This window comes from Myotis nattereri (assembly GCF_964212035.1).
Source record: "Myotis nattereri genome assembly, chromosome: 9".
NCBI classification, from domain to species: Eukaryota; Metazoa; Chordata; class Mammalia; order Chiroptera; family Vespertilionidae; genus Myotis; species Myotis nattereri.
The window spans coordinates 14,542,903-14,566,316 of NC_138084.1; the positions used below are offsets into that span (position 1 = coordinate 14,542,903).

Here is a 23,414-nt window from a genome sequence, read left to right on the forward strand (position 1 = left end):
GTGACAGGAGGAGCGGGCAGGCAAATCCAGAGTCCCTGATTTCAGAAATTTGCTTTTCAGCCAGAGAAGGAGTATGGTTCAATAGGAAAAACCCTGAACTAAGAAACACAAGATGAGGGTTATTTTAAAGTCTTAAAATTTAAGTGTGTCTTTGAAGTTAGCGCGATATTAATAAGCGGTATTTTTTAAAGAGCAGGGTGCATTATTTCCAGTTTTTTCCAGTTCTAGTTTTTCTACTAACTACTGACCTCAGGGTCTTCATCTGCAAACTGCAAGCGCTTATTAAATAATTGCTAACATTTCTTCAAACTATTCACTCTCTGCCCGGCACGGTGGTGAGTGCCTTACATTAAATTTTTAAAATTCTCACAACTCCATAAAGTAGATTATTCTGATTATGCCTCATTCATCAATGAGGAGACTAGACATTCTGAGATAATCAAGTGCAGGGTGATCAATGAATTTTAGAAGTGGGAGGGTCCAGGAAAATAATTTAAACCGAGAGGCAGTGCATCAAAATGATTAAGGGCGCAAACGCTATACCCAAAATGTGTGGCTTGCAGACGTGGATCCCTCCCTCAGTAAGAATACCCCTTGGGCAACTGACTTAACCTTTGTTTGCCTTAATTTCCTCATCTGTAAAATGGGGCTGATAATAGACCTGCATTATAAGGTGATTAGGATTAAATGTGCATTGCTTAGAACAGTGTCTGTCAGCTAGGAAGTTCTCAGTAAATGTTACCGATGAGGATGATAGCAGGGGCTGGGTAAGTAGACACTATTGTTTTACTGAGGAGAATGTGTGACATTAAGAGATTAGGTCAGAAAAAGGCTGCTGCTGCTGGTGGTGGTCTTGATGGAAAGGATGGAGTTATTCGTGATACAGAATGGTTTCTTAGAGAGGAAAGGAAGTAGGTTGAAGAAGCAGAGCAGAGGGGATTGCTGTCCTAAAAAGGCAGGAAAATCTGTGTTATATTGTCATTGAGCAAAAAGTTTATAGGAATGCGGTGACAGCAGTAAAACATAGAAATGAGACCCAAATTTGGAGTCTTATATGGAGTTATTCCAGTTTTTCTGGATCATCCTAGACACATATAGAATGTGAGAGCTAAATGGGACCTTGGAAATGATCCTGTGACACCCCCTCATTTCACATTTTACTCTTTCTATGAGGATAGCATTTGGTGAAATTTGGCCAGTATCACAGTACAGTGAAGCCAGGGAAATGTGTGATGTGCTAAAAGAGGGATTTCAAGTAAGGATGAAAGGAAAGAAGGCGCAAGTTCCTTCACTTTTAGAGCAGGAAAGCAGAGTAGAGAAGACAGTGAATTTTCCCAAGTTAAAAGAGGGAGAGGGAAGAAGGAGAGCTAATCTAATGCTCAACAGTGTTAGACTGGATTTGCAGTTAATGTTTAAAAAGCCCATGATAAAGAAAATTCTTTTATTATTATTATTATTATTATTTCTAGGAACTTGGTTTTCTAAAATGGAAAGGAAGTTTGGGGGAAGAGTTTGGCACCCCAGACGGTTCCAGCAAGTGAAGAATCAACCCATTTGCAGCTGGTGTTGAAACTAGTAAGCAGTTAATGTTCATCTATGACGCTGTTACTGTTTAGGATGACTATAGCTTGGCTTTTTAAAAAAACCACTTTCCACTAAGTTTATGTTTGGTGCTTTCTTTTAAGTAACTGAGTGTCTCAATAGGAACTGCTGAGTCCGATTAATTTGGCGTGGAATTTTGGCGTGGAATTCTGAGCTGGGGAGGGGGCAGGTATCCTTTTTGGGGACACTAAAAATGCTTTGTGGAGTTTCCTTTACAACTCTCCAAGCCAGGGAGTTGCTCTGAGGGGCTTAAAGGCTCCCCACTGTGCTTGCTCCCCAGTTACAATAGCATTGGGTTACTGAATGAGGACTAGATTGTCTGTTTACACGGAGAAAAAGAAGCCTACAGCACGGAGGCCAAAGCCAAGATAAGATGTTTATGTCTCTGAACCCACTTGTGTATTATTCTCGATTAAAAAAAAAACAACCAAAAAAACATCTACCTGCCATGTCAGTAATTTTATAAAGAGGCTTTTAGTTTGTCATTTTTTTTTTATTAAAAAAGAAAAACATTGCTGTTATTTCTGCCCATATTATTGTCTGTGCTGTTGTGGGGTTTGAGGACATTGGAGGCTCTCTGTACTGCACCCCTCCACCTTGCCCAATATCACAGGCCTCCTCCACGGCGGGGAGAAAGGTTGCAGGAAAACGGGTAGAGCTGAGGAATAGATGTCATGTTAATTCAAGTCTTTTTTCGGGGGGGTGGGAGGGTCTTTTTATTCTCTCTCTTTGATCCTGACTCCTCTGCCTGCTCTGACTTCAGCATCTGCTTGTTGTTGGGTGATGGACTCAAGTTAGAGGTGTGCAGGTATGTGCTTCCCTTCAGTCCTTCAGGAGCTATGGCAAGGTGAAAGGAAGGCAGGGCTCAGGCTTTGAGTCTGGGGGGAGACCTGGTGGGCCATGTTGCATCTGCCCTAGAAACTGATTGGGCCTGCGAGTGGCCAACTCTCCTACCCTCATCAAAAAACTTCCACTTTGCACTTGCAAAGATCATTTGTACCATAAAGGTCACATCCTTTGAAAATACGGCTTTGGAAGTGGAACAACGTAGGCAACAGTGACGTAAGGGAGAGGAATTTTTTTGTGCTCATGCATGTGGATTTCATAGGTTCTATATTGCGCTGAAGTATCAAGGTTAGTTTTGAGCAAGATACTTTCAAAGATGTGAATGGTGATATCTGTGGTCGGCTTCTTCTTTATGGTCCTAACTTACCTAAGGTCTCCTCTATATTCAGATCCCAAACGGGGCATTCTGGTGAAGAACAGGAAGTAGCTAGGGTCTGATGAATGGAGGGGCCTGCAAATATTTATGTTTGGAGTATGGGGAGGTAGCATTAGCCACACTGTGATATATGCATCAAAACACAGAAACAAAATCAGAATACACCCTCAAATGTTGGGGAGAGGTATGATAGGCAAATCTTGTTTAAAAAAAAAAAAAAAGCTATGTGGGGTATGGTACAATCCTAGGGAAGAACTGGAAAACAGATCTAGGAAGAAGAAGCATTAATTCTCACTTTCCCCTTCTAGAATTTGAAATAATAGATCCTTGTGTAAAATTAGGGGAAATGTAAGGAATCTGAACATTTTCTAAGCAGAAGATGATTTTTCTTTGGAGAGAAGGCATGTGAGTTAATGAATGTAAATCTGCGTTAAAATGGAGAGAATATTATGAGCAGAAAGAGGGAGAAGGACAAGGAGGATAATTGTTTTAATAAATTCAGCCTAAATCTTACTCTGTCTTAAAGTATTTAATGTTTCCATCGTAGAGTACGTCGTGTTTTAATGATCTCTTTTTGGAGAAATTGATTTAAAAGCCTTTTAAAAGTTAGAAAGTTTAGGGTTTAGATTTTTTTCTTTCACTATTTATTAGAAATTTAGACTATAGAATCTATGTATAAACCAGGCATTATTATGTATTAAAAAAGGATCTTAAAACATATAAGAATAGTTAATAACTTAAATATATTGAAAGAGTACTAAAACTATTCAGTCATAAATAAGACCCACAAGACATGTCAATGGCAGAAACCACCTTCTTACAATGGTTCTGTAATAAAGTTTAAAACAGGATGATATTTTAATTGACAGCTTTGATTTAATTATATTTAAGCCTTGTTGTCTAAAATTAGGATAAAAATTTTAAATATTCATTATCCTATGTTATTATTTTTCACAGACTAGAAGGAAAAATAAGAAGTTTTATCTCCTGAAGAATTGGGGAGACTCTTTTAAAGGTGAAACTTTTCATCTTTAGGTAAGGAAACATTTTCTATTATTTATCTACCTGTTGAAAAGAGAATATTTCAATTAGAAGAAAAAAGTAACATATACTTAAGCTTTGCTCATCTTAATTGATATAAAACATTATGAAGGTGATAGAAAGCCAGATTTTTAAGTTAAATAAAACAAATTAGTTGGAAATATTTCACTTAGAAAGATCATTTTTTGCGGGGGGGAGGGAGGGGGAGGAGACCCTTTTTTGCACTTTCTAATAGACTGACATGATAATAGGAGTCCCACCATCTGTCTTGTCTGAGTATTTAAGAGAAAACAAAGTTAAAATCACATTTAGCAAAATCAGGAACTAGAGATTTTTCAAACACTTAGAATATTCCTAAACATAAATGTAAACATGTGTGATATTAAAAAAAATGGACTATTGTGAAAATGTGAATGACTGGTCATTGCTTTATAAGCAGGCCAGTGAATGAAAGTTAATTAGGATTTGGGCAATAACAGAGAAGCATAAACTCTGGGATATATTCCCATGCTAGGAAAATATTGCTTCTTAGGATCATAATGTAAATAAACAATTTGTTTAATCAGGCAAGAACCTGTCCTTTGTTTTTCAGTTTTGGTTTGTGTCATAGTGGTAACATAAGAAAAGAAAAAGACTAACTTTTTGAGCATATTAGAATATTAGCAACTAATTTAATTTTTGAAGTAATTCTATTAATGCATTTTACTTCAATGAACAGTATAAATGACATATATGAAAAGCAGATGTTTTAAAGCAAATAAACTAAAAAATGCAATTAAAATGTCTAAACAAACATTTAGGGATGCTTTGAAGTATTTTATGAAGTTAAAAGGATGAAAGATGTTATTATGGAAATTATATATAGAATCTGTTATAAGATATAAAAATTTGTATATTCTAGCTTTGTTACCAATACCACATTTGGAAAAAAAAATAGATTACTATATTTGTCTTCTATTAACATATATTCTCAAGAGTAAACAAGATTCCTTCTAATTTTAAATACATTAATAAAGGTACATATGAGTACTTTTGAAAATCAGAGGTCAGAGTTTTAGGTTTTTAAGAAATACAGGTAAAAATGCATGTGGTTAAATAGAATCTAAAAATTTTGACAGAAATATACTAAATTTTTTTGTATGAATTTGAAGAATTTATTTCTAGAATAAATTTGTTTTCTTCTTAAAAAGACAATCATGTTAATATTGAGCATATCGGTTAAAACTTCATTAGGATATACTAAACTTCTAAGTTACTTTATAAAAGAGAATTATGATAACCTGAAAAGAGTATATAAAATTATGTCTAATGTAATCTTTAAATAAAGCCCTTTAACATGCTGTATCAATTTTAAAATCTTATATTTTGAAGGATAAAGTAAAAGGAAACATGACTAACATCCTAACGGAAAATATAATCTCATAATACTGAGAAGAGAGCTGTAAGCATGTAATACATGAGGAGATCAGTTTCACTTCTGCCTTATTTTTAAGCCTGTCTTATGAATCATATATTTTAACATCAGGAGAATAATGTACAAAATATGCATTTAATTCTATGGTCTGTTAAAAATAGAGAGGAGAAAATGCAACTTTGCCTAGCTAAATCCTAACTAAGGTGTTAAGTGAAAATTAGAAAAATACAGAAGCTAAAATAGTATCATTAACTAAAATTCAAAATCTATATTTATACACAATTTTTTATGTCTTGGTATATAGCATTTATTGAATGCTAATATAACTACATTAACTGCAACATAAGTGAAAAAATAAATGATGGAGAAGTATTTTCTCACTGTAGGTTACTAGATTAAAAAATTGCTAATAAGTTAAATGTAATATTAAGGGACACGTTTAAAATAAAATTTTGCTGTGGATGTATCTTTCCAACAAGGCTTTGGGTTTTGTGTGTGCATTAGGATTTCTGAGTTTTGTGATCTGAAATTCATGATATATTTTGAGTGCCCTTTCAAATGGCAAAATGTTTCTGTGGAAAAAAATCAGGCATTGCGTACATTTTGTTTTATATTTGGGTATGAGAAACACAGCAGGTACTTTGGGTGAATTCTAGTTGTTATTTTAGTGCATGCATCAACTACCAAACAATTATTTCGTCTGTCGGTCAGTTCCATGTCTAAGCAAGTTACAGTTGGTGTAAGAAATCTTAGATAGTTAACTTTCATTGATGACACAGTGATCTCCAAATGTGATTGTCCTCGTTACTGAAATTATGGGCAATGTATGGCAAAGAGATGCATTTTAACACTTATTTTTCATTAAAATGAGAAAGATTTTGAAGGGGTTCTTTCGTGAGTAAAATAGGGAATTGTGCAGCTTTCTGAAAGAATGAACTCTTAGTTTTATTTTCAAATTATATTGAAATGTTTATGTACTTGTCGTTTGCTGATATTTTAAAGCCAGAAAGGAACAAAGCAGCATTATACGTTATTTCTGATCATTCTTTCTATCCCTGGAGAGGGAGAAAGGGAAAGCAACTTATGTTGGCACAATAGTGTTTTCCCTTAGAAACAAACAAACTTGAAATTGAAAAGATATGCTGCCCAAACCTAATTGTTCTAATTAGGACTGACTTGGAGTCGCATGCATTTCCTGAATCCATATATTTGAGGACATGTGTCTTATGACATGGAGAGATGTAGCACATGGTAGTCAGCTATAGGACAGTCTTGCGCTCTCTTGTGGAGTCCCAGAACTTGGAACACAGATTTTAAACTAACCATGTCGAGTCCCAAAACCTCTGGGCCATAATCATTTAGATAGAAACATGCCCGAAAAGTATAAAGGCGAGAGGGAACACTGGTTGAAGTTGAACGTTCCCTTTAAAGGATATACATTGGGCACTGGGAGGAGTGCTCCAAAGATAAACAAACGGCACTTTTCTGGGGAGCTGCGGGGGTCTGTGTGATAAAGGAGCGCGGCGAGGTCGCACCATGGTAACTGCTGGGCAACATTTGCAAAGTTCGTCTCGGATTGAGCGGGTGAAAGTCAGTGCAACCACTGGGTGCGGGGGGAGGGAAGGGGGAGCCGGTGGCCAGCTCCCGGCCACGACGGGGTTAACCGCGGCGAGCCCGGTGCACTCTGGGAGTTGTAGGCCGCGGGCATTGTGGGAGTTGTCGCAAAAGTTCGCTTTCCTGTTGTGATGGCCGCCGCCGAGGCAGGAGTTGAGGGTGTCTGTGTTTCCGAGCGTCTGGGGGGCTCTCTGTACCGTCTGGAGGCCGCCAGCAGCCCCCGGGTGGCCGAGGGCCTTTTCATCGTGAGCCCGGGACCCGGGCGAGCGGCCCGGCGAGCGGGTGGAGGGGCCTAGGGGCCGCCGGATGGGCCAGGGGGCCTCTGGAGGCGACAGGCTCCACGAGGGGTCCCGTCCTGGAGGACCCTGGCCGTCGAAGGGCCTTCCGCTAGGAAATATCGGGGCGACCAGCGTCTCAGGGTCCTGGGCTGTGCTTCCTTTCGTTGTCGTTTCTGCCCTGCGGCCCCCCCCCCCCTTTTCTTAACAGAAGTCGGCTCTGTCTGTGTCGCCAGTGATGTTCACGACACTATTTGGGGTTGGGTGGGCTCGCTTTCTAGGGTCCGGTGGGGTTTATGCACGAGGCGGGGATGTTGGGAGGTGTGGACAACAATATTCGGGGTGTCGTCTGCCCCGTGTCAGGGTTAAGAGGTTGCGCTGAGCTGTGAGCGTGTCCCTGGACGTGAGGTTGGCGTTGGCTGCACGTGCTGGACCTTGAGCTTGTGGGCTCATGCCGCCCGGCAGCGTCCGGCCGGTGTGAAATGTTTTTCTGTTGGCTTGGGTGTGTTCTTAAAGCTGTGGGGTCCCCAGAACACTGTTTTTTGTTTTGCTTTTGCTTTTGTTTTTGCAGTTATGTGTAGAAAGCTGTGGTGTGCAGAAATGAGTGGGACACAAAGGCTGGCATGGCAGGTGCCTTTCGTCCTAGGGCGCCAGGGCCTGGGCTTCTGCAGTGCTGTGAAGCGGTCCGGTGCTCCGTGGGGATCTGGTTTGCTCTGAGCTCCGCCGCCCGGATCCTGGTTCACGGGGTGCCCTGCAGGTCGGGGGCACTTCGATCTCCTTTGCCCTGGGGTCCTCTGTCAGCCTGAGGCCAAGCGGGACACCGCCGACATGCAGCTGCCCGTGTCAGGATCTCGGGGTGACATCGGTTGCCAGGCAGGGCAGCGCTCACCTGCCTGTGCAGACTTGGACCTCACTCTTTCTGCCGCCCGGCACTGCTGTACAGATTTTGCCTTATTTCGACAGTCTGCTTGTTTCATGCGTAACTGGAGGCTTAACAGGTCATGAGAAGCCATTTCATAATGTTACCTAAAAGTTGTTTTTTTCCCCCCCCCAACAGGTAAAACTAGTGTCCAGAAAGTTTTTTCACTTGTTTGGTGAAGTAGGGGATTTGAAAGAAGGTACAAGAGTGATTTTGGGAATCAGCGATCAGTTTTTTAATTTGGGGCTAGGCCACATGGTAGAATTGATTTAAAGAGAGAGAGAGAGAGAGTGTGTGTGTGTGTGGGGGGGGGGATGTGTTGCATTGTTTTTCTTGGCATGTTAGAGCATAGAAAACCTGTTTCTGGGTCATTGCGTTGGATCTCTCTCATGTATCATTAAACTGCCTTTTGATGTTTTGTAATGAGCTGGTTTTTCATAATTCCCTTCTTGTCTGGGTTTGCTGAGTACTTGACTACTTGAGAATATATAGTAATGGTAGAGAAAGGAGCAGAGCTGGATGGATGTGTGTGTGTGTGTCTCCTGAATGTTATTTCGAGTATAGATTGCTAGACTGATATTGTTGGCATGCCAGTCACGTCTCAGAAAAGTATTTCCTTCTCTCTGACCTGACCCCAGTGTGTCTTGGAATATTAACTAACTTGCCAATTGAAAAAAAATTTGGGAAATTTATCTTAAAAAGACCAATAGTGTCCATATCTGTTACTGTTTGGTGGTGAATAAAATATTGGTAAGTTGGTTTTGTATTTTAGGAAAACTGGATGGCCAGAATTTGTAGATTTGTAGAGTCATCCCGAATTATTTATTTTATTTTTTAAATTTTTTTTTATTGATTTCAGAGAGGAAGGGAGAGGGAGAGAGAGTGAAAGAAACATCAATGATGAGAGAGAATCATTGATCAGCTGCCTTCTGCACGTCCCCTACTGGGGATCGAGCCCACAACCTGGGCATGTGCCCTTGACTGGAATTGAACCTGGGACCCTATGGTCTGCAGGCTGATGCTCTATCCACTGAGCCAAACTAGCTAGGACCAGAACTATTTAAAACCAACCACAACCACAGTTTGCTTTGAAAGAAGATACATAAATTTGTAATTACCAAGTTACCTCTGACTTCATTAGAAGGTGCTTTGAGAGTGGATGAGTACTTATTTGGTAAGTTTAGAGATAAACTTTCCGTTTGCCAATAACTCTCTGGGCATTTATGAGTAAACATGTCTTGCGGGAAGCCACGTTTTCCCAATACTGTCATAAGAGTGCACCAAGGAACACGGAAGGCTGATAGGCTGGTGGACCTTGGGCGTTAGCAGGGCTGTGTTGAGATTAGTGGTGGCTGGAAGCAATTTCCTGACCTAATAGCCTCCAAGTTAATGTTTCCTAAACCTTCTGATCTTCACTGTTCTTTGTTGACCTTAAGAGATGGTCTGTCTGCTACCTGTTTGCTGTGCTTACTGAGGGCAAGATGTGTATATAAAACTGAATTAAAAGCGGATACGGCCAAGTTTCAGTGTGCCTCTCCAAGAGAGAGGTCTCCACGTGATCCCCCATGCCTTCCAAATTCATATTTCTTGTCTCGTGCTTTCATTTGTTTGTCAGCCCCTCCTTCAGATCCTGAACTCCCGCTGCAAAAGGTTGTGGCAACGTCTCTCTAGGACAGTGGTTCTCAAACTTCTGGCCCTTTAAATACAGTTCCTCATGTTGTGACCCAACCATAAAATTATTTTTGTTGCTACTTCATAACTGTAATGTTGCTACTGTTATGAATCGTAATGTAAGTATCTGATATGCAGGATGGTCTTAGGAGACCCCTGTGAAAGGGCCGTTCGACCGCCAAAGGGGTCGCGACCCACAGGTTGAGAACCGCTGCTCTAGGATATGGTGAGGTTTTACACCCAAGAGTTCTAACATTTACTCTTTTAGGCCTTTATTTTGTACTCTGCTTTCCACCTCCATCACTTCAGTTCTGTTTCTGGTGTGAAATGCCTTTTGTAATACATAACATCAACTGTAGTTTCAGAAAAGTATGGTAGGTCCACTACCTTTTGGAGAAGATTACCCCTAAGGTTGTGTATACATATTTGATAGTTATGCCAAAAGTTTTTTGAAACTTCGGCTTTGCGTGGTTTTGATGAAACTCCTTTTGATGAAACAACACTAAAGGGTAACTTTGCTGACCTTGGTGTTATAAATGAAAGCCTTCGGTGCTGGTGTTCACTCAAAAAAGAAACGCAAATGTACTTCCAAATAATGTAATTTGGAAGATAATGAAAAATTAAAGTTTTGATTTTAGATTGTAGCAAAAATTTAGAAACACTAGGGGTGGTGGGATTGGGTGGGCATGTCTGAATGAGGCATTTACTTAATTCCTTTCTAATTTTGTTTTCCTTTACATAACTATTCACATGGCTGAAAGTAAGCATTTCTTATTAACGCATTGTGAGTGGTAACATTGCATATGCAAGATAACAAATCACCCATTCGAAATTTGGCTCTTATCTTTCATTTACATTCTTTGAAGAGGAAGAGTTGTAGTTTGTACTTTGTGTGTTTTTTTTTTTTAATTTTAATACATTTTTTAGATTGCAGTACTCTTACACAACAAGTGTATCTCCACCCCCTCACCTCACCTTCTTGGAATTTAAGAAGGTTTCTGAGTGAAAGAACAAGTATTTAAAATTTTTCCACACCTGTCAATGATGAATTTTATTTTCTGATTCTTCATACATATATTTACAGGACAGAATACATTATCTCTGCTCTGCTGGGCCCTAGTTTTTGAAGTCAGAGTGTTAATCATACGATATTTGGGGCAAGAGACAGTAAACCAACAGTTACTCCAAAATACTGTGTCAGATGAAAGGATATTAATTTCCATTGGAAAGAAAAGAAGATCGTATGCATATATCCTGTCACAGGATTCTATATCTTAAAGCTTCGCAAGATCTTAATAGATAATTTTGCTTTGTCCTCCACCTTCCTTATTTTTATTTGCTTTTTTTTTTTGGTTCAACTTTCTCAGTGTGCTTATGGAGCTCTAGAACTTAAATGACATTTCTTAAATTATTTGCTCCCATTTTTAAAAAGATTTTCATCTAAAATATTCTTAATATGGATGCTATTTTAATAAACCATTCTTGTCATTACATTTTTATAATTAAAATGATGTAGATATTATATTTCTATATTCCAGGTGGGGGTGGGGTGGGAAATGAGTTAATGACTTCTTTAAACCTCAACACAAAGTGCCCCAATTTGGATGGAAAAAAAAAATCCAAGACATAGAGCTTTAGATTCTTTTTCTGTTATTAACATTAACAGTCTTTAGTTAATAAAGATGCATGACTTGTCATTTTTAGACAAGTTTACCTTGAAGACAGTATTACTTTTTGCCTGACATGCTCATGAAATACATATTTGCGAAAGTTTTAAGAAAATATAAGAAGGAAGCCTTGAATTCACATAAAAGCAGAAAGCAGTTCTGTGTATACTAATCTAAAAAATTATCTGTAAACTGCTTTACAATTTGTTTTTTTAAACTCTGAAATAAACATATTTCTGGATTTTAAATTGTTTTTAAAGAAGTTTCTTTAAGGGGGCAGGAACCATATTGTCATTGAAGTTCTATTAAAAGAATGACCAGCCCAGCTGGCATGGCTCAGTGGTTGAGCGTCGACATGTGAACCAGGAGGTCATGGTTCAAATCCCTGTTGGGGCATATGCCCGGGTTGCGGGCCCCATCCCCAGTGTGGGCGTGCAGGAGGCAGCTGGTCAATGATTCTCATCATTGATGTTTATCTCTCTCTCCCTCTCTCCTCCTCTCTGAAATCAATATATATTTTTAAAAAAGAATGACCCACTTGTTTCTTTTTATTTTAGTATTAACCAAAGGTATAGAACAGTGATGGCAAACCTTTTGAGCTCGGCGTGTCAGCATTTTGAAAAACCCTAACTTAACACTGGTGCCGTGTCACATATAGAAATTTTTTTATATTTGCAACCATAGTAAAACAAAGACTTATATTTTTGATATTTATTTTATATATTTAAATGCCATTTAACAAAGAAAAATCACTGGTATAGAATATGCAGTGTATAGGAGGCAGAAGGCCCATTGCATTAGAGTTAAAAATGAAGACATCAGTGATTTTAAATTTTTCTGTACCACTTGTTACAGTTGTTTTGTCAAATTTGAATTTATAATATAATGAATTAAATTTTAAGATAATTGTGAAATGACTTACCTATACTAATAAAAGGGTAATATGCTAATGAGACCGGATGTCTTCCAGATGTCATTCCAGACATCCTTCCTGACAAAGCGGGGGCCCAGGCGAAGCCTTCCAGGGTCCCGCGTGCCTGTGACCGGCCAGAGGGAGGGAAGTCCAGGTCCCGATTGCCTGCGGCCGGCCGGAGGAGGGAACCCAGGATTCTGGGTGCAGGGGCTGAGGCAGAGGCGGTTAGGGGCCATCAGGCAGGCAGGCAAGTGGTTAGGGGCCATCAGGCAGGCAGGCAGGCAAGTGGTTAGGGGCCATCAGGCAGGCAGGTGAGCAGTTATGGGTGATCAGGCAGGCAGGCCAGCAGTTAGGAGCCAGTGGTTCTGGATTGCCAAAGGGATCTCTGTTGGTTTCAGGATCAGCCTAAATTGGCAGTTGGACATCCCCGGAGGGGTCCTGGATTGCGAGAGGGTGCAGGCCGGGCTGAGGGACCTCCCCCTTCCCCTCGTGCATGAATTTCGTGCACCGGGCTTCTAGTTCCTTAATAAGATCCTATAACATCATTACTTTGGGGGGGGGGGGTGTTAATCCTCACTGGAGGATATTTTTCCATTGATTTTTAGGGAGAGTAGAAAAGACAGAAGCATCAATGTGAGAGAAACACATTTATTGGTTGCCTCCTGCACGAGCCCCGACCAGGGCCAGGGCCTGAGGAGCCTGCAACCAAGGTACGTGCCCTTGACCGGAATCAAACCTGGGACCGTTTGGTCCGCAGGACGATGCTCTATCCACTGAGTCAAACCAGCTAGGGCTCATTACTTTTCTTGAGGTGCATAGACATAATTTTTTTGTCCTAATAAATTATTTTTAAAGAAACATAGCAGTAAGGTAAATGGAACAGACATCTATTATATCTTCTACCTGAGGAGGAAAACTTGGAAGAAACATGATTTTTATAAATATAAAAGGTTTGAGATATGTAATATAAAGACTTTTTATAAATCATTAGGAAAATTGCTAAACCATGGTTTGATAATTCTCAAAAGAAAAAGAAAAATGCCAGTAAATAATGTGGTAGATTATATTTTCCAAAGATGGCCACAACATCTCCCAGTTCCCATGCTCTTCTGCATGTGATGATGTCACTGTTATCAGCAGGTGGCATCTTTACACTTCTTTAAGTTTTGTTAGACCCTTTGACTGCTTAGGCCAGGTGTGGTAAACATACAAGGACTATGAAATCTTTTGGTCTGAGGCATTAGGGGTGAGTTAATGAAATGTTTGACCAAATATAGCAGGCTAATGTTTAAGTTGATAATTTTGAATAGCTCACAAGTATCCAAATGGCTTTTGGCAGAAAAAAGGTTCCCCACCCCTGGCTTAGACCAAGAGAATGTGGTAGATATGGTGATGTCCCAGTGTTGCTCTTACCTGACCTGACAGCTTTTTCTTGCCTCTTTAAAAAAAAAATTATATATATATATATAATCTCCTATATCTTCACTAATAAAAGAGAAAAATGGTAATTGGCGTACGGCGATACCTTTTTCATTGGCTAATCAGGGCTATATGCAAATTAACTGCCAACTAAGATTGGCAGTTAACTGCCAACAAGATGGCGGCTAATTTGCATATGTAGGCACAATGCAGGGAGGCGAAAGGGAAAGCAGGAAAAGCCCCCTGCCACTGACAGTGATCGAAAACCCAGGGGGGAGCTAAGAGCTGGGGGGCAGGGCAATGGCGGCCGCCTTTGCCCTGCCCCCAGCCATGATCGGAGAATCAGGCGCCTTTGCCGCCCTGGCCAGTGATAGCAGGAAGTAGGAGTGGAGCCAGCAATGGGAGCTGGGCATGGTCGAAGCTGGCAGTCCCAGGAGCTAGGGGTCCCTTGCCTGGGCCTAAAGCGAAGCCCACGATCGCGGCGCCCCCCGCTGCCACTGCAGGTCCCCGCTGCCTGGGCTGGACGCCTAGGCCAGAGGTGTCAGGCCTGGTCAGGGGCGGGGCCTGCAACCGCGGGGAGCTGGGGGTCCCCTGCCCAGGCCTGACACCTCTGCCGGAGGCCTCAGGCCTGGTCAAGGGGCCGATCCGGTGATTGGTGATCGGAGGGTGATGAGGGTCAACTCCTCTGGCTGAGGCATCAGGCCTGGGTGGGGGGCGGAGCCGGGGATTGGGGGGATATGATGGTCCCCTTGCCCAGGCCTGAAGCCTGGGTCAGAGGCGTCAGGCTTGGGCGGGGGGTGGAGCAAGCGATCAGAGGGAGATGGGGGTCCCCTGCCCAGGCATGATTCCTGGGCCAGAGGCCTCAGGCCTGGGCGGGGGCCAGAGCCAGTGATCGGGGGGAGATGGGGGTCCCCTGTCCAAGCCTGACACCTCTGGCGGAGGCGTCAGGCCTGGGCAAGGGGCCGATCCTGCGATCGGAGGGTGATGGGGGTCAACGCCTGAGGGCTCCCAGTATGTGAGAGGGGGCAGGCTGGGCTGAGGGACACTCTCCCCCCCCCCCCCCCCACACACACCCAGTGCACGAATTTCGTGCACCGGGCCCCTAGTTTTATATATATATATATATATATGTGTGTGTATATATATATATACATATATATATATATATATATAATCTCCTGCCGGGAGCCGGTCCATCCTTGCTGTCTCAAAGGACCTGGCATATATGGCATATTGTTCTTAAAATGTTTGCTCACCTTCTTGGCACTATGTGTTTTAACCAAGGTCACCTCTCTGAGAAAGGTTGTTTCCCCAGGTAGGGATTTTCCCCTGAAGTTAAGGAGGGAATAAAACCTCTTAACTAAGTGCCAGGTGGGTAATTAATCACTTTAACTACGAACAATCATGCTTAAGCTACATAATCTTTACTCCCTGGAATGGAGATAAGAAACGCCCTAACCTTTGAAATAGAGATTGATAGGATTGGAATCAACTGGTATAAATACGGTTGAAACAAGACAACAGCAGACAGAACTTAAGACAGAGAGAGAGAGACAGAACCTAGGCACAGAACCTACACAGAACGTTCTCTAGAGACAGAAGAACTTCGCTGGAGAGAACATGGCAAAAGATCCTGGACAGAAACTGGCCTCAGAACCTAGAGACAGAACCTAGCGAGAGAACATGGCAAAAGATCCTGGACTGAACCTGACTACAGAAATTGGCAAGAGAACCTGACAAGAACCTGGTGACTGAACCTGGCTGGAGAACCTGGACAGAACCTGGCTGGAGATCCTAAGCAGAACTTCGAGAGATCCTGGCTGGAGAACCTAGCAAGAGAACATGGACACAGAACCTGGCTGGAGATCTGAAGCAGAACCTCTCTGGAGATCCTAACCAGAACTTCGCTGGAGATCCAGACCAGAACTTGGCTGGAGATCCTGGCTGGAGATCCTGGCTGGAGATCCAGGCTAGGCTGCTGATCAACTGAACACTGCCTCCATGTCATTCATTCTTCGCCGACTCCGTCCACACCCTTGGGGACCCCTGGACCTGCTGGGGTTGGACCCCAGCATAGATTAGCTGCCTCCTGCACACCCCCTACTGGTGGTCAGTGCGCTCAGCCAGAAGCCCTGAGCCAGGGATTGAGCCTGCAACCCAGGCATGTGCCTTTGACCAGAATGAGACCTGGGATCCTTCAGTCCACAGGCTGATGCTCTATCGATTGAGCCAAACCGGATAGGGCTTTTCTTGCTTCTTGAACACCAGCTACTATGTAAGACATGCAATCACCGTGAAATCACTATATTGGGAGAAACCCAAAGTCATGTAAAGAGGCCCTGGAGACATCAAGTAGAGAGGGCTAGGAGCACCAAGGAACCAGACATGTAAGGAAAGGAGCTATTTTGCAAATGGATCCTCCAGCACCAACTGCCCTGGTTGGGCTATGTAAATAAGATTAACTGCCCATTGGCTCCCTTCTCAATTTTTGACCCATAAAATTATAAGCAAAATAACGTGGTTCTAAGCTTCTGAGGTTTGGGGTACTTTGTAATGCAGTAATAACTGGGAAAATTGCTTCATAATTTATAATAGGTGGCAGTATAGAAGAGTATATTTGCATGTTTAAATCTGACAAGGAATTGTTTTCTATAGTACAACAAGGAATGCCCACTGCATCAAACAAAAAACAAGAGCTGCAGTAGAAAAATACACCAAGGTTATGAACGGGCTGACAACATAGATATGCTTCAGGTTCAGTATTCAGAGAGATTCAGATTAAATATACCCTTACTAGAGGCCTGGTGCACGAAATTTGTGCACAGAGGTGGGGGGTCCCCTCAGCCCAACCTGCACCCTCTCCAATCCAGGACCCCTTGGGGGATGTCTGACTTCCGGTTTAGGCCTGATCCCTGGCAGTCGGACATCCCTCTCACAATCTGGTACTGCTGGCTACTAACTGCTCACCTGCCTGCCTGGTCGTCCCTAACTGCCCCCCTGCCAGCCTGGTCGCCCCACGGAGCCTGCTGTTAAGTTGTTAGGTTGTCCCTCACTAACTCCCTTGCTGGCCTTGTCACCCCATGCAGCCTGCTGTTTGGTCGTTACTGTGACGGTGTCCCAGAAAATTTGCATATTCCTCTATTATTAGTATAGATACCCAGTAGACTAACAAAAATTAGGAATATGGATAATGTCAAGTATTGATGAAAAGGGGACGGGGTAAGAACCCTCACACCATTGCTGAACATGTGAAGTGTAGGAGCCATTCTGCAGAGCAATCTGGCAGAATTTAGTTAAATGAATATAGATATGAAATTGTTTCTCAGTGTTTGTCCTCAAGAAGTCTTACACAGGTCTCTAAAGGAGCAACTATGAGGATATTGATCACATGTTTTGGTGACAGAACCTTAGGACCAACCTGGGGTTCTTAATCATTGGGGAGAGGGGTGGGTAAAATATGGTAGAGGTATACATATAGTGCTATACATTAAATAGAAGCGAAGGACTACATATATCCACCACATATGTATGTATTTTAAAAATACAGTGTTTAGTGAGAGTAGTAATGAAAGCTATAACAATACCATTTTTTTTTAAAATATATTTTATTGATTTTTTACAGAGAGGAAGGGAGAGAGATAGAGAGTTAGAAACATCAATGAGAGAGAAACATCGATCATCTGCCTCCCGCACATCTCCTACTGGGGATATGCCCGCAACCCAGGTACATGCCCTTGACCGGAATCGAACCTGGGACCTTTCAGTCCGCAGGCCGACGCTCTATCCACTGAGCCAAACCGGTTTTGGCAACAATACCATTTTTATAAACTGAAAACACATAGGTACAAATGCCTTGCAAGAAAATTTCAAAAACGTCAAACACATTGGAACAATCTCCTTAGGACAAGAGAAAAGTTACCCACAGAGGGAAAAGGAGAGCGAATAGGAGTGGGGAAAGAGGTAAAAGAAACTAAATTAAAAGGTCAGTAATGATGGTGTCCTGTAAACCAAGGTTTATTATCAAACTTTCTGTGCCTGAGGTCAAACACTACTCCTCCCCAGACCCAAGAAGAGAACATTATAGTTCTCCATAATCAAAGAAAGTAAATTAAAAGACAAACTATTTTTAAAATCTTCCAAACTTGGGGGGGCAGGAATCTATATATATAAAAAGGCACGTACTGTAATGGCCATAACGACCTAACAACCAGTCACTATGACGCCCACTGTGGCCAGCGAACTGGCCCGATAAGGGGGTGGGGCCAGCAGCCAACCTTGCGGCCACTCCCCGCTGCCGGCCTGCCCCTGATCGGACTCTCCCACCCTGATCAAGAGCAGGGCCTGCTGGCCAAACGCCCCCTCTCTTCCCCACCGGCCAGCCGCGCCCCGGATCAGCCTGCCCCACCACGACAGGCCCACAGCCCCTCCCCCCGGCCAGCTCACCCCTGATCGCACCCCTTCACCCCAATAGGAGGCGGGGCTGGGCAGCCAACCTCCTGCAGACCCCCTGGCCACCCCACTCCTGATCACACCCCCTACCCCAGTAGGGGGCGGGGCTGTCCAGCCAACTTTCTGCAGCCCCTTCCCCTGGCAGGCCATGCCCTCTATGAGCCTCCACCACCTGATCCGCCTATAGCTCCTTCCCCTGGCCAGCACCGCCCCTGATCACCACCCCACCTCAGTAGGGGGTGGGGCTGGCCGGCCAACCACCCATGGCCCCTCCCCCAGGCTGCTGGACCCTGATTGGCACCCCCAACCCACCCCATTTGAGGGCGGGGCCAGCCAGCCAATCGATTGTGGCCCCTTCCCCCAGCCGATCCAGCCCTGATAGGGCCCAATCTGGGTGGGCCAACTGGCCAACCTCCCGCCACCTCCTCCTCCCGACCGCACCCATGCAAGATTTTGTGCACTGGGCCTCTAGTGTTTAAATAAGGTCAGTGCTTAAAGTGTCAAACAGGCACTCATATGTTGTTGGATATGTAAATTGGTATGACCTTTAAAAAAAGGACAGTATTGCCCTGCTGGTATGACTCTGGTTGATCATCAACCCATGAACCACGAGGAGGTCATGATTCGATTTCCCATCAGGTCACATGCCCTGGTTGCATGCGTGATCCCCAGTGGGAGGCATGCAGGAGACAGCCTATCAATGATTCTCATCGTTGACATTTCTACCTCTCTCCCTTGCTCTCTCTGAAATCGATTAAAAGAAAAAGATTTTTTTTTAAAAGGACAGTATACCAAGAGCCTTAAAAATGCTCATGTTCTAGCAACAAACAATTATAAGTTGAAATTAAAAAACAACAACAACACTAAAGTAGTATCAGTATGGTGTTAAAACATAATAGATCAATGGAATAGAATAAAGAGCCCAGAAATAAAACCTCACTTGTATGGTCAATCTATGACAAAGGAGGCAACGATGTATAATGCAGTAAAGATGTTGGGGAAAATGGACAGATACATGCAAAAAAATTATATTGAACCACTTTCTTACACCATATATAAAACAAACTCAATGGATTAAAGACTTAAATGTAAGATCTGGAACCATAAAACTCTTGGAAAAAAACATAGGCAGTGGCAGGATCTGGGGCCAAGAATCCAGTACATCCAAGTATTCCGTGAGAGTGGGAAGGTTAAAGGTCTTCTTATAAGAATTGAGGTGCCAACTTTTGCCGGAAGCCGGTCCATCCTTGCTGCTTGACACAGTCGCTGCAGGATAGAAACATCTGCACAGCATATGTTTCAAGGGACCTGGTGTATATAGCATACTGTTCTTAATATGTTTGCTCCCCTTAGCGCTGTGTGTTTTAACCAAGGTCACCTCTCCGAGAAAGCTTGTTTCCGCAGGTAGGGATTTTTCCCTGAAGTCAGGGAGGGGATGAAACTCCTTAACTAAGTGCCAGGCGGGTAGTTAATCACTTTAACTACAAACAACCACGCTTAAGCTACATAATCTTTACTCCCTGGAATGGAGATAAGAAATGCCCTAACCTTTGTAATAGAGATTGATAGGATTAAAATCAACTGGTATAAATACGGATGTAACAAGACAATAAACAGCAGAACCTCTCTGGAGATCCAGACCAGAACTTGGCTGGAGATCCTGGCTGGAGATCCTGGCTAGGCTGCTGATCAACTGAACACTGTCTCCGTGTCCTTCCTTCTTCGCCGACTCCGTCTACGCCTTTGGGAACCCCTGGACCTGCTGGGGTTGGACCCCGGCAAACTTTGGCAGACCCTGGAACAGCAATAAGTATCTAAACAGGAAAAAGAGCTATTAAATATAAGTGGATATATTTTCCAGTATCAGTTACATTTTTTAAAGTAAAGTAGAAAAATATTGTTCGTGGGAGCATTCAAATATTTAAAATCATGTTTTCTATACACTTGGAAACCTGTACTAAAAAATGATCTTATCCACAAATTGTTTTTTGTTGTTTTCTCTACAAATTTGCAATTAACTGTATTTCTATAAACAGGGTCTTTTATGTTAAGCCAAGGTTATTAAACATTTTGTATGAATAATAAATATTCTCAGTTTTAGTAGGAAGTCTTTTTGACATTCCCTTACAAATGATTAAAATATCACATTCATGAAATGATGAGTGAGAAGCTCATTTATGAGGAATTTGTGGAAATAATAAAATTGGGCTTTTTGGTCTCTACAAACCAGACCAAAAAGAGACCGATATTAAGGGACTTACAGAGGTTCATTCATATCCTCATTAAGCCCACAAATGTACACATATAATAAAATGTAGAATGCATTTAGAAATAAGAACTGTAAAGGAGGAGTGTGTAAGAGACGGTATGGATTGGGAATAGAAAACAGAACCCTAAAACTACTCATGTCTTGCATATAGGTCATTTCTCCCAAATTAGAGTTTCAAAATTTTATTTCCAGATGATTGGTGTCAATGAGCTGTTGATATTTGTACCATGTTTTTTCTTTCTCTCTGAATTTCATCTACTACAGGTATTCGGACCCACGAGCAGTTTCTTCCATTGTGTCCAACTGTAAATCAAGACGACTTGCTTTGAGCTCCAAGAAGGAAGTTATGTATTATACCTTTAGGATATGCACATATTCTTTTCCTTTTCCCTGTGGTATTCAGAAAGTGGGTACCCTAAATAGTTGCACCCTAAATAGACTTGGTTTGTACATGTTTCTGATGGTTTCTTTATTTGTAGTGAATCTAGTTTATTGTTTTCACATCTGTTTTTAGCAACTCAGTTTCAGTAGTTCTTTGTATTGTTAGCTAGCTAGCTATTTTTGCAGCTGACTTAATCAAAGCAAACATTTTTTTAATGTAACCCTACTTTCTTGTTCAGTTTTCCAGTTCATTAAAATTTTCTCAATTTGATGAATCTTCCATGTATGTATCCTTGAAACTTTGAAAGAGAAAAAGGTATGTGGTATGTGACTTCCAGGTGCTTGATTTAGAAGTGCTTCAAATGAAAGCACTTTAATCATGTCAATAATTGCAAATGAACCATATTTTAAGATAAGACAATTAAAAATTTGGGAATATTTGATGGTATACAGGAACTACTATTAAATTTTCAGATGGGGTAAGAGCAAGTATAATTTTAGATACATGCTGAAATATATCTATAATAATAAAAGGGTAATATGCTAATTAGACCAGATGTCCTTCTGGACGTCCTTCCACATGAAGCCAGGGCCAGAGCGAAGCCCAGGTCCCAGGTGCCTGCCAGCAGCTAGAGGGAAGCAGCCGGGTCCTGGGTGCCTGCCGGCGGCTGTAGAGAAGCCCAGGTTCCAGGTGCCTGCCAGCAGCCAGAGGGAAGCAGCCCGGGTCCTGGGTGCCAGCCGGCAGCTGGAGAGAAGCCCAAGTCCCAAGTGCCAGAGGGAAGCCGATGCCAGCAGCCAGGGGAAGGAAGGCCTACTCTTGCACGAATTTTTGTGCATTGGGCCTCTAGTACAGAAATAATAAAGGGAAAGAAGAAAAGAACTAGGCAAAAATAATAGAAATTGAATAAGCTACAAATTTTAGGAAAAATATGAGTAAGGATAGCAAATTCTGAGTCCACTGCTAAAGTAAGCATTTAAGTGAAGGAACATTTCTGAAATTCCCCTATGTTATTTATTTTAAGTTTGCTTGGGTAACATTCACCAAGTTTTGTTATTTTTGGTGTGTGATATTGCCCAACTATCAGTTTACTTTCCCTTTCACCCAGCTTTAAACTGGTTTGCTGACAATGATACCTTTTTTTAAAGTGAAAGAGCATTTCGGGTCAGGTTGTTGAGATGAATATTAGATAGGCTGGTGCAATAAAGAAATCCAGTTGATATACAATATTAATATGTCATGATTTCACTGTGGTATTTTTAATGGTATAGTGATGAGAAAGTTGTCAGATTATGTCTGTTTGATCAAAATTTTTACTTTTAAAACAAGTGTGTATGTATAGAGTATATGTTGTGTGTATCATATAGTTTTATACCCACGGAGAAAAAGAAATGGAAGAATGCACACCAAATTGCCAGCTGCAATGTACAGGCACAGGAAATAGGGTGGATACTGTTTCATTTTATATGCTTCTATGAGCTTTTGAAAATAAAAAATAAAATATTAAAATTATATTTTTAAACATTTGTTTCAAAATGAACGGGTTTCGTTTTATACGTTTACAGGAGGATCTATGAAACATGATCTTAACTTCTCTTATAAGGTAGGTGATAGAGTAGGAAGAGCCCTGGGTTTTAATTTTTTTTAATGTATTTTATTGATTTTTTTACAGAGAGGAAGGGAGAGGGATAGAGAGTTAGAAACGTCAATGAGAGAGAAACATTGATCAGCTGCCTCCTGCACACTCCCTACTGGGGATGTGCCCGCAACCAAGGTACATACCCTTGACCAGAATCGAACCCGGGACCCTTGAGTCCACAGGCCGATGCTCCATCCACTGAGCCAAACCGGTTAGGGCAAGCCCTGGATTTTTAGTGCAGACACCTTGGTTTAAAACCAGGCCTTTGCACCCAGAGTGATTCGTAACACATTGCGGACAGATCACGAGAACTTTCGCTTCACATTACACAGTGTTTTACAAAGTATCATACTTTAAAAAGATATTAGCTTGTAAGAACATGTAATAAATAACTTCAAAATGCAATGGGCATTTAATGTTAAAGCGTGCCTTTAACATTTATGTAAAATGTTTTTTGTACTCGTTCAGTAGAAACTTATCTGGCTACTGGGTAAGCTAGCAATAAAACTACTGGTCCACAATGTGTTAAGCAAGAAGTTCATCTTAAAGAGTCTGTTTCCTTGTTGGAAAAATGTGGGTGCTATTGTGATATTTGTATAGGGTAGTGTATGTGAGGTCACTTTGAAAATGATAATGCAAATTGAAGCATAATAAACATGTTCATTCCTATGGTAATATTATTTGTTAAGGAAGTTAAATATTAACAATTTCTAACGTTAAAAATTTATTTATATTGTTTTGTTTCTCATGGCACTATTGCTTAACCCAGGATTGAACACCCTCTCAACTTAAAGGAGAGAGCAAGTACAGTATGTTTAGCTATATTTAAACAAAGATGAGATAGAAGACTGAACTGTTAAAATATGCAAGTTTTATTGTGCACCCAAATAAAGGATTCCGCTCTGTTGTACTGGTATTCTC

At 41.7% G+C, this 23,414-nt stretch overlaps 1 long non-coding RNA gene across 1 annotated transcript; it reads left to right on the top strand.

Moving 5' to 3' along the window:
* The first annotated feature begins 788 nt into the window (after positions 1-788).
* LOC308524646 lies at positions 789-22,339 on the top strand. The gene is made up of 3 exons (XR_013996420.1): positions 789-1,575; positions 3,782-3,859; positions 20,740-22,339. It is a non-coding gene; the product is annotated as an uncharacterized lncRNA (long non-coding RNA).
* The last annotated feature ends 1,075 nt before the right edge of the window (positions 22,340-23,414 follow it).